General features: G+C 27.8%; 1 protein-coding gene across 1 annotated transcript in view; it reads left to right on the top strand.

Moving 5' to 3' along the window:
* Positions 1-11,985, top strand: part of LOC148310859 (uncharacterized) — a 339,367-nt gene that overhangs the window by 151,786 nt on the left and 175,596 nt on the right. The window contains exon 2 of the mRNA XM_088257619.1: positions 2,970-3,134. The gene's annotated coding sequence lies outside the window, so the exon portion shown is untranslated. The remainder of the gene's footprint in view (positions 1-2,969; positions 3,135-11,985) is intronic.

The following is an 11,985-nucleotide window of genomic DNA, read 5'->3' on the forward strand; positions in this document are numbered from 1 at the left end:
TTCAAACAGTTTATCTGATAATGTAATCGAATTATAATTTGTAGTAAATTAATCGTAAACATAAACCGTTTCATTTTATAGATATTTTACATTTAACATGTAAGTTAAACATAAATAAGGATTGAAATTTTCTACTAACGTAACCTATCGTTTAATTTAATTAAAATTTCTCAAACATCAGAGAAATGGAATTGTATAAAAGCCTTTTCACAAGTTACGATGGTAAATGTGGTTTTAAAAGTTATATCATAGTTTCAAAACATGTTACAAAGTCTTTTGCTACAGCTTAAGCTCAGGGCCAGATCTACATAACTTGGCGCCAAGTGCACATGCCCTCCTTACCCTTACCAAAAAACGTCACAAATATTTCGATGAAAAAATTTTTTTTATGTTATTTATCGATATATCATTATGAACTGAATATAATTTTAAATAAGTTTATTACTATTTTTCCTAATTATTATTTTTAAATAAACTTTGATGGAGCATAAAAAGAAACTAATAAATATTGAAAAAAAAATATTTGTACAGTCGTATATATAAACTCTATAGTTCAATAAGTTCACCTCCGTATATTTACACAAAATAATTAAAAATATATACAATACATACAAAATTAATGAATAACCACACGCTTCTAACCCTAAAACAAAGATTAGACGAATGAGACAAATAAATGAGCAATGTGACAAATCTTGATAGATATAAGATATTGAATCCATTGTGCCTTTTGTTTTGTTATATCTTGTGTATTGTTTTAAAGGATCAACCGTATTCATTCATTATTAACTATACACATCCACTATAATTTTAAAGACACATAAATTAACTGTGCTTTAATCCTTGTATATGATAGGCAAAGATAAAGTAATAAATATAAAATAACAAAAAAGGTTTAAAAAAAAAACGAAACTCAATCTTTTACTCTCTTCGTCATATATATGATAGTCGCATATGCGCATACGCCACATATATGCTTGCATTTTGCAAGCGTATATGCGGCGAGAAAGAAAAATAATGTTTGGAGCCAGGAAGATGGCGTTAAAAGAATACGGTGGACAAAATAACCTCTCAACGACCCCAATTGCTAAATGTATCGATAGCGTCGCACCCATAATTTCTTTCTTTGTGTATAAATTATTTGAAATTGATGAAAAAAATAAGCAAATGATTGAATAAAAAGAGGTTTTCTTTAATTGAATTATTCATAATCATTTTCCAATACCTAATTATAAAATTGTCCGCGATTACAAAAACAACACAACCCATAAATTCAACTGTTTCTAGAACCTAAAAAAACTTATTTTCTAACATGCGAGAGCGTCACGAATATTTTTTAAATCGGCCTCTGGTTTTCTTGATCTTAAAGGCCCTATAGTAAATCCGACTCTGAATACATACACCACAAAGATCTGAAAAGTTTCGTTATAAACATCAACATCACGAAACTTACACAGGTAGAATATTAAAACTGCTAGCTTTATGTTTTCTGAGACAAAAATATACATTTGTAGGAGTTTCATGAATGATCGATCGAGGCGGAGAAGGATAATTCTACTCCATATTCCCCTGAAATACATTTGACAAAGCCATTCGTAAAATTATCATCCAAAGTGACGCGTGAATTTGATTCTTTAGTAAATAATTTTGAATTCTGTACGACGGAAGAAGAGGCTGATATTTTGTTTCTACAAAGATAGTTTGGGATGAAGTTGTGAGGAATATTGCTCGGGTATGATTAGGAAGTGGTAAAGTTGATTTTGAAACAAACACGGAGCGTATTCTCAAATATAAAGCGCTTCACTCTGCCATTCAAGGGAAAGACTATCACAGTTCTCGAAACTTCTCTCCGTTTTCTTTTGTCGCGTGATGCTTTTGAACGAAAAAATGTTTTTGTCTTTTGTCGTTCTTCTTTGTGAGCCGTGGCGCGGGTTCTCCCAAAGAAAGCCCATTCTAATAATTTTCACAAAAAAGTTTAAAAGATTTCTAATACAAAATATGTATCTCCATTCACGGGGAAAATTGCTCTACTTAAGTGAAATTCCGCCGAGATTTTTACTATCAAATGTCTTCGTATTTCTGAATTTATCAAATCGAAACTTTTCCTATTCTAAATATTTATTGATTTTAAGTAAGGTATTTTATATATTTTCACAGGTTTCATACAAGTTCATTACTATTTTAATAATATTTTATGACACTCTTGGGATACATCTGTTACGGTAACTGAATTCAAGTTTCAAACACTGAGTACCTATCCAGCGTATTTATTTCAAGTCCTTGGAATTTCGTCATATTTTTTAAATTCCTTTTTCCCTTTCTTTCATACTAAACACAATTTAATTTCCCTGGAGGTTTTGAAATGTAAAACTTATGTTCAAATAATTTTTTACCAATTCTAAAATTGCTTAAGGAAGTATTGTTATTTAAAAATTTATCTAACAATAGAAAAAGGTCGATAATGTTGTTGACATGTAAATTATGAAAATAATAAAACGTGTCATTTTTCTTTACATAAATACTTTTTATTAACACTAATTCACGCATATAATTACTTTATTTATACATGATATGAATAAAATGTTTATTTTTCCAACATAATATTATTGGCTTTAACCCTAAATATCAAGGTTCTTGATTTATGAGGGTGCCTTTGACACGTACATGATAAAGTACACACGTGTAACATCAAAACCTTATTTTATCGAGCGAACACTTACGTATAAAAGTTACAACATGAATATTTACTGTTTACAATTTCCCAAATTAAAAAGAACAAAATAAAAAACACATTTAAATTATTTTGTGAGAACATTTAAATATCAGCTGTGGTCAGAAAAATCCTTTTCCTAAATAAAAAACAAGATTAAAAGAAAACGGTTTTAAATCAGAAACGAACCGCGTGTTTTAAAAGTGTTTTAAACTTGCTCCTGAAATTATAGATTTAGTAATTATGTGCTTCTTTGCAGGTGTCGAGTGGACAGGTAATACTCCAAAGTTCGCTCTCCGCATCCAACTTTTATTAGAGAGGGTGGTAAAGTTCTACACCCCTTTTCGTGCGACACAGGACACAGAGGAGTGATGATTAACACTAATGAATGGGTCATCTGTTGAATCTGAGGAAGCGATGAATGGTAAGGTTTATTCATTTAAAGAAATAAACTTTAAAAAAAACTTTTTTATCAATCCTTTTGTTAAGTTTGTATTTTAAATGACGGGCTTTTTGTTGAGAATATATTTTTTCAATAAAAAACAAGGAAATTTAATGTTTGTCTCAATACAGATGAAAAAGATTTTGTAGGAAAGGGATATGGAGGCCTAGGCATTTACAGAGCTGCGATATGTGATTGGCTACCTTAGGATATTTATTTACCATATTTTTACTTCAATAACTTTTACTTTTTTGCCCATTATTGAACATCCGTATAAGTACAGTCTACTTAAGCATGTTCGCATAAAGGTCAAACCTCAAAATGAAATCGATAATTTTTTTGATATTGACTTAAAATATAATTCAATTTTTCGTATAAGTTCCTTAAGACCTTAGAAATGTCCTCTCAAAAGACCCACATCTCAGATGTCCACTTCCCTCAGACCTCTAGACCCCTCTTAATTTTTTTGTGATTTTCCACAAAAGCTGTTAGAGCAACGAGAAATCTGTCTGAATAAAAAAAATCATTATAAAATTATCAACAAAATGAAAAATATGTTAATCAATGTAATTTCAGAACATAAACGTCTTATTAAATTGGTTTAAATAGCACTTATGTCAAAAATAAAAACAATGTTTTTTTTTAATTTTTAATTTTGGTGTATTTCAACAACCGCTTTCCCTATCACTTAACATTACATTGAATATTTATATTGCTGTTTGTTGAATAATTTCTTGATGTACAGCCCTTTCGGGTTAAATGCACTTTTGTATGTAATCGGATACATTTTTTTTGTTCAAAACGATTATTGTTATGAATGGTAATATTAATTTATTTCAATGACTTAAATGAGACCGAAACTAATTATTTTAAAAGCGAAATGATCTGCAAGTAATAAATTTTCAGTTTCTTATAAATTATAAATCAGAGAATAATGGAGACAAGTAGACAAAAAAATGTATTTATGTAAGCAATAAATATGTTCGAGTAGAATTGTTTACTGCTTTATTTTCTTTTAAAACTACCCTTTGTTCAGAGATTTCTACAGTACACTTTATTTGTATTTAATATACTTTAGATAGACAGTATCGAAAGTGCACAGTTGTGGTGAGGATATTAGCAAAAGTTGTGGACGTATTTGACTTAATGTTTAAAGTGCCTGTTTAGTCAGGAATAATAGCATTATTTTCAACAAGCGACCAAAATAACAATGTTATTTAAAAAAATTCAGCAAGCACGCTATATTAAAGATTTTTTTATTGGTTACTCAATAAAGGCGTAGACGTTATTAATATGGTAATATATAAGTAAAGGCATTTACAGAAGTTTCTAAATGTCATTAGGTCGTTCATGTTTTTACTTTATACACAGTATACATGTATGTATATTCAATTTGACAGGATCGTTTTATATATTCTCATAAAAAAATGTATTAAAGTATCTAAACCTACCCAAAATACCTTTTTAATTTCAACGTAAGAAATTTAAACTATTCAGATTTAATTTTTTGGATTTGAGTGATATTAAACATAGAACTAAATTTTGAATATTTACTTTTTTGTAAGTACCTACTTTTTATACACAGAGTTGCGCAAAATTAATAACTTTATCGAATGATGTTATAATTTTTGCAAATGGCGTTTTAAGTTAATCATTTTGACATTTGAAACTAGTAGTAAACGAGTAGTGTGATTGTCGATCATGGGTAGAATTGGTGAATGTTACACGTGGTGTAAAGTGATCACTCCAACCAGCCTTCGTCAATCGTAAGCCCCGTAAATGCCCAGACCTCGAAATTCTCCTTCATCTATATTGAGAAGTCATAAAATAATATGATAAAACAATATAAGATTGTGAACCTGATACATCCGACACGATAACTTAACGCGCTAATAACTACACTATGTACGTGGACAATAAACAATAAAAGAAATACTGGCAGAAAAAAAGTATTAAATAAAGATTATCACCATACTAATAATATTTATTAAGGTTTACATTCTAACTAAAATGAAGAAGAAAAAAAACAGTTACAAATTCAGGACCCAATAAAGATAAGTCCCAACTTTCATTTGTATCATGTTAAATAATTGTAAATGGCTTAGATGTAAAACCTTTGTCTTATTCGGAACACGTACTTGGGAAATGTTTAAAGATTTTTCCCAATACAATGGGAAATGAAATACAGGAAAGCGGGATAGGCCTTCTTGGTTTTTTTTTCGTAATAATCCTAGAATCGATTGGAATTGAGTAAGAAAGGGGATAGATGAATGTGTTTGGGGCGCTATGTGCACGGTGTTTCAGAAAATGTAATTTTCCTTTATAATGGTGATAGAAAAAGACAAAAAAAAACAAATATCGGCTTCAAGAGAAGGGCTTAAACAAATGTGTTATTGAAGAAACCTGCTTAAATGAAAATGAATATTTTACGTTTTATGTATATACCACATTTTGAGTGTGTGCAAATACTTGTTCACAAATATGGATTATCTCTAATTATAGCAATTATTTTTTATTTTAGTTTATTGATTCGGCAGTCACTTTGTGGTAAAATCTATCCATTTTTAATTTAAGTTTTACTTAGTAAATACCATTATTTCCTAAAATCTACTAGGACACGTGTTACGATGCATTCCGCGTCATTTTTAAACATCGTATGTGAAATAAAGTCTAAATTTTAGAGTTGGGTTCTTGGGACTTTGAAGGTTGAAGAGGGAGTAGGAGCTGTTTCTTATTTTTTTTTTAATTGAATTTTTATTTTTATTTCTTATAAGTGGGGTCACAGATAATAGGGGGGAGGCTTTAGTCATTGTCATATTTTTTAACTATGGGTTTATTGTTATTGATATTTTTATGAATTTCTATTGTTTCAAAATGATGCAGTTTATGGCTTTTCGCATTAATAATTTAAGATTTCTACGTTATTGTGTTTGATTTGTGATTATCTATTAAATGCTAATTCAGAAAAATTATTATTACTCAAACAAAATTAATGTTTTCTGATTCTTGTTTTGAATTTTCTGGTCGTTGGTCATCTGGTGGTTGAAGTCATACCAATGTACAAACTTCCACAGTCGTCTAATATATTTCCATGATTACATTGTGTTTACAATTATTTAAAAATTATTTTCAATGAAAAATGCTGGTTATATATTATTAGGGATATTTTTGGTTATTTTGTGTGATATTTTATGTAAAAGTTTTTAAGTTTTATATAATTAACCAACTAGGTCCTAAATCCGATATACTTTTTATTGTCGTAATGTAAAACGTACAGGAGTCTTGTTAAACATCTCGGATTAAAATTTAATTTTTAATGCCTCGTCACATAGGTAAATGTGTCCCATGGGTATTTTACTTCGAATTTTCACGCAATTTATTCACAAAATGTGATTTTACAAAAGATTATTTCATTATTAAAGGCAATGAAGGAAATCACTTAAATTTTTAAAGAGTAGATTTTAATATTTTACAGTAAGTTGTAGTTTTTATGTGTTATAATTGATTTTATGTATATGTATGTTGATTTTGATGTAATATTTTAAAGAATGTATGAGTTTCTCCAGATCTGTCAAATAATAACGTGTATAAAAAATATTTAAAATTTTTTCATTTGGAAAATTTTGTTATAAATCTCGTTATTATTTGACTTTTTTAAAAATAGTCCACATTCAAAAGAGAACAATCGTCACTCTTTCAATTAAAGCTTTTATTGTTAATTGAATTGTGGTTCTTCTTTTCCTTTTTTCTTTTTTTTCTTTTCGTTTAGATCTGTAAAAATATACTAAATTAATCACGTTTTTTTAAATTTTATTTATATTTCTGATAATATTTTAATGTTAATATTAAAAAATTGTCTTTATTTCTTTATGAAAATTTTACACTTACAAAAATGTAAAATAAACGTCTTTGTTTTTTTTTGTCTATTTTTTTAATGAAAATAATAAATAAATCACTCGCAAAGCAACTTTTACCGCAGATCAAATACGTTTTTTTTAAATAAATTATTTTAGACTCCATCATTCCTTTAATTTTTTTGAGAGTAAAATAAAATCTATATGTCAGTGCTATACTTATATCAAGATGTGATATCGGGCTTTTGCAAATATCTATTTATATATGTTCTAAGTCAAGGCTTTTTTTCAATTAAATTTGTTGTTTACCTAAATGTACATTGGTAATTTCGTTACTAAGAAGCAATATCTTCCAACCAACCAAATTAAAAAAAAATGTATTGTCTATTATTAATAGAGGATAGACTAACTGACTCTTCCCCTTCTTCCTTCCCCCACGTGATTTTTTAAAATCCATATTATTACTACTCAATAGTAAAAACAACAGTATTATATGTGTTATTTGATAATTTTATATAAAAGATTAAAGGTTTTTATTTTGATTTATGTTTTTAGACTGAAATACGTGCAATAAAAAAGCGGTTCATTTTCTACATAGAATAAATGGAAATATACAAGTTCAAAATTAATCATTGTTTGATAATATTCAGTTTTGGAATTTAATTAGATATGATTAATGTGTCTGTACTTGTATCAAAAAAGCAACATGTGACTGCCATCACATGTTGCTTTCACACAAGTACAAATATAGGAATGAATAAATATGGAGAAAAAGTGATTATTACATTTCAAGAAAATTTAAGTTTGAGGATGGTTATGATTTTAATCATTAATTAACATTTATTGTGTTTTGGAGACAAAATAATTAATAGTTAAAATAATCTTTAATAATACAGTATTTTTGGAAGGAGTTACCTCCCTTAAAGAGCTTACTGTTCGTGTTAAGGGAAGAAGTACCCTTAAAAAAATATATAATCCACTGAAATTACAATAAGATTTATTTAGTAAATTGTCAATTAATCTATGCTTTATCAACTTCTTATAAAATATTGCATTATTTAAACACAAATATTCTTTATCTTTAAAAGTCAATTTGGTGGTTGAAATCTATTAATTTCTTAATTTCCTTTTTGAAATTATTATAATCTTTTACATCCTCATTTATGATGAGATGAGTTTTGAGTATAGTTAAGTTTATCAATTTATGTAGGTAGTTATATAATGGACGAGTGTATTAAGCATTTTGCTGTTGGTGGTAGTTTAATCGTCTTATGGTACCACAAACCCTTTAAATATTTAAACCTACATATCATGTGTATCCTTGCAGGAAACATTAAACAGAAACAATATGTATTGGGTAAATGGAATATTTTTGGATATTTTCAAATGGTTTGTCAAATGTTTCTATATATTCATTAAAATCAAAAATATAATACTTGTTAAATTGTATAAATCTTTGGAAAAAACAGACTTCATTTTTAATAACGCGTTTTTTATCTAAATTGGACTTGGAGTTTTTATTAAATGGAGGTTTTGAAATAATATTTGATCAACTTACTATTCACGTGTAATAGAGGAAGGTGTTGTTGATTGCGTATCTGCCCAGCTTCCGATAAAATACTAATTTATAAAATATTAATAACAGAGATCCTAAAAAAAACTTTAATGGGTATTTATTGTTAATTAAATTGATAGAAATTTATGTTTTGCCAAAACAAATTAAGACATTATGTATGTAATTTCTCGTCAATTTTTTTGTTGGAATCAATGGAATAAATATCAGAAATTAAATATAAAAATAATGACATCATAACCAAAGTAAGTTTTTCATTAAATTATCTGTTCATTTAGTTTCTGCCTTGTATTTTGTGACTTTTGCGTTTTTTTAGCTATTATAGAGGGATTTTTGTGAATACGTAATATTAATTGATGTTCAATACTTTCTTATTATTATTATTAATAACAAGTTTCTTTGGTCTTGTAAGAACATTTGATGTATATTTAAATTAATGTTTCGATCCGTCATTTTTTTTATTTCACTCAAATTGCAAAATAAATATTTTCTGAAATTTCTTGAACTGATGTTGACTGTTTGAAAAGGTAAATGATGTATGTAGTTTGTACGTACGTTAGTTCACATGAATTTCCTGAATATCCTGTGGCAACATGAGAAGGTCCGAATGAGAAATTCGCATTTGCTCGGTTCGATTTCGTTTTGTGTATATTCGGATAATGTATTCACGCACACATTGACTGGAAGCATGTATTATTATGTATTCCTTCGCGTTATGTTATGTAGGTTCGCGTGAATAGAAAGGATATCGTACTTATAAAATAGAGAAAAGTTTCTGTATCCTTTTAAAACGTGACATGGTTTCTTTAAATACGTTGGTTTCCTTAACAAAATTGTATTTTTCGCAAGATAAATAGGTAGGTGTACATTACCTGGATGATTTAAAAAATATATTAATTTTAACTATTTTATTTAAATTTCATATATATGTTAACGTTTATGTATATATAAATATGTTCATAATATACAGACAATGTGTTAATATAATAATTGTTTTCAAATACCGCTCAAGGTATCAAACTAAAAATTATCTTACTACGAGTATATAATATCTGAGCGAATAAGTATCTTATACTCGTATAATATTTATTTTTCTCCCGCCAACATTCAATCCCTGAACCCCACACTCTGTTGCTAAAATAAACTAGTTCAGGTATTCACATGAAGCATTATTTTTTCCACATTTATGAAGGACCTTATTTTGTATGTACAAAATAACTATAGGAAAGTTTTTTAAGAAACATAAAAAAATATTAGCTGATAAAAATTACTCAAAATCGCAAAAATTCTAGCTAGTTTTCATAATGGCCTACAAATGTATGATATCAATATAGTAGTCAAAGAGGAAAAGTTGGTATTCAATTTATTTTCCAATAACGTTTTGTCTGTTATAATGCCACCTTTTCCCTTCTTTTCCGCGAAAAGTCAACACAATCTGACCGCAAAGAGAAGTTAACTTTTCCAATAAGACAAAAGGAATTAGGTCGAAATGCGTTCACTTCCGCAACTGGTGACCCTTGCAAAAGGAAGTAGATAATATAAATGATTTGAACGTTCATATTTTATGGGAGTAAAAGTTGTGACCACGCAATTATGTACATAAGCGTTTTGCCAAAATACTATCTGGGAAATAAATAAATACAGGGTTTATTAGCCTTATGTTAGGTTGTTATTAAAAAAAGACACAAAATGGGTTAGATTTTTTTTCACTTAGTTACGTATTTCCTGATATCGTGCTTCGAGAGATTCATAAAACAGTAACCAGATTGTAAATATAATATAAATCAATAGATAAAAAAACATATGTATGCTCTATGTTTTTCTTTTTACGTGAATCATTTTGGAGTGTTTTAAAATTGATTCTCACATATTTAAAGGAGGATTTTTTAAAAATAAGTTTAAATATTTGAATTTATTAAAAATTAATATTTAACCCTTTTTCACAATGATCAAAATTGTATTTTTTGTAATTATTTTTCATTTTAATGTACAACCCACTATTCATACTTCGTAACAGAATATTAAAAATCTTTCCAAATTGAATTAAATTGTAGACAAGGATTTGTTATTATCATTTATTTCCGTTAATGTGATTGTATGTTTGATCGTGTGTACATATATGGATGAATTTATAATATTTTTTACAGATTTGAGTAAATATTTTATATTTTTATTTTCGTTCAAACATTATACGCGTAACAATTAGAATCTACTGAAATAAACTGTTTTACTAACTTCTAGAAAAATATTAAAAAATTATAATGAGGATGCGAAATACAAAATTCACGTACTTTCCCCGAAGGTTAGTATATATATTCATCTCCGTGAATTATTTTAATTAAAACCATAGACTCTTTGGGGCTAGGTTAAAAAAATATGGCAGTTGTTTTGATGTTCGTTAATTGAAACTCGGAATGAAGTTAGCCCTGCCAAAATAAACATTACTCGTCCTCGACATTATTACGTTGGATAAACTCAATTCTGACTCAGAGTGATAATAAAACTAGAAGAAGACATTCTGATAAAACAAACTTTCTCTTATAATATAGAGTTAGTTTCCCGGGAACTCTGTTTAGTGATCGTTGTGCTATTTTATACTAAAGATTTTATATCTTTGTAAGTTCTTTATTATAAGGACTGGCTTTATATATGTAGTTTACTAGATAAATATACTGGTATATGTTTCTGAGCTAACAAAGCCAGGTACAACTGTCCAGATGGTCTCGTTGTCTCTTGGATATTCTAAATATCTGAACAAAGGGCAGATGTCTCGGTCTCAGAGGAGTGTGGCTATGTGTATGATAACAAGTACGAAAGTAGTGAGCGACATATAATGATGACATAAAGAGTTTCTATCGTAACATCTTTATATTTCTACCTAATCTAACCTTTGATGCTTCATAACATCATCGTTGTTATGATGTGTAACACTTTTGACTTATTCATATATTAAAAAAAAATAAACTAAGATAGAAATGAAGTGATTCTCATATATTACTATTTTATTGACAATATTTGTACACAAATGCTGAATTATTGTCGCAATTGAGAGATTTTTGTAGGGATAAAGAAAATACTTTATAATTGATTTATTTTATACATATTTTATATGAAATCTCATTGGATGGATGGCAGAACTAAAATTTGTATTTGAAACACCTAATGCAGGGGTTGTTATCAATATTGTTTTTATGTGTCAACATAGATGAGGATTTTATTAAGATAACAATATTTTGTACATTATGAGTTTCAATTCTGATTAATTAAAATAAAATAATTCAACGTCATAAATAAAGACATATTTGCATAAAACATTTCAATCAGACAGAATGAATACATCTAAAAAATGGGTCATATGGATTACAAATAGTTGGAAATATGTATTTAAAAAGTAATAATTTATTAA

Source organism: Brachycentrus maculatus, unplaced genomic scaffold (assembly GCF_059751285.1).
Source record: "Brachycentrus maculatus isolate JH-2025_06_01 unplaced genomic scaffold, ASM5975128v1 h1tg000086l, whole genome shotgun sequence".
Taxonomy (NCBI): Eukaryota; Metazoa; Arthropoda; class Insecta; order Trichoptera; family Brachycentridae; genus Brachycentrus; species Brachycentrus maculatus.